The sequence below is a fragment of the Corvus brachyrhynchos genome, unplaced genomic scaffold (assembly GCF_000691975.1).
Source record: "Corvus brachyrhynchos isolate BGI_N302 unplaced genomic scaffold, ASM69197v1 scaffold47, whole genome shotgun sequence".
In the NCBI taxonomy this organism is placed as follows: domain Eukaryota; kingdom Metazoa; phylum Chordata; class Aves; order Passeriformes; family Corvidae; genus Corvus; species Corvus brachyrhynchos.
In genome coordinates, this window is record NW_008239292.1 from 713135 (window position 1) to 713917 (window position 783).

The following is a 783-nucleotide window of genomic DNA, read 5'->3' on the forward strand; positions in this document are numbered from 1 at the left end:
CCTGTCCCACTCCCCACCCCTCTGTCCACTCCTGCCACCCTTACACCCCGCCAGCCCCCCTGAGTGTCCCCCTCCAGTCCCTCTGTCCCCACACCTGTCCCTCTGTCCCTCTGTGGGGCCGGACACCCGTGTCCATGTCCTGTCCCCTCCGGGAGCCCCCTCAGCGCGGGGTCAAACATTAACCAGAGCTGTGTAGGGGCCAGCTGTCCCTGTCACCCCCCACGATGGCCCCTGTCCCCCCCTCCCCGTCCGAGTGGGCACCTGGCCACAGGTGCTGCGTGGCAGGGTGACATCAGCGGGGGGACAAGGGGATATAAGGGCCAGCACGGCCGTGGCAGCAGTGGCACCAAGGACCCGGAGTGTCAGGCAGCATCCGCTCGTCTCTCCGTGTCCCCGTGTCCCTGCCCGAGGAAGAAGGTGAGAGGGGACAGGGAGCTGAGGGGGGTGTGAGCAGAGAGCGGGCGTGTGACAAACGGGCGTGTGACAAACGGGGTGTGCAGGGGACAGCGGCGTGACTGTGCGTGTGAAACGCGTGTGCAGTTGCTCGTGCAAGGCTGGAGGTGTGCAGGGGTGGGACACGGGGTGTGCACACGGGGGCGCGCAGCTGTGTACAGGTGTGAGTGCACAGGTGTGCGCAGGTGTGTGTGACGCGTGTGCGAGCGCACCCCGTGCTGTTCCCATCCGTGTGTGACCCCCGTGTCGCTGTCGCAGCCATGGCCCCGCGCTGGCCGCCGCTGCTGTTGGTGGCCTGCGCTCTGGGGGGGCTGCCGCCGCTGCGGGCCC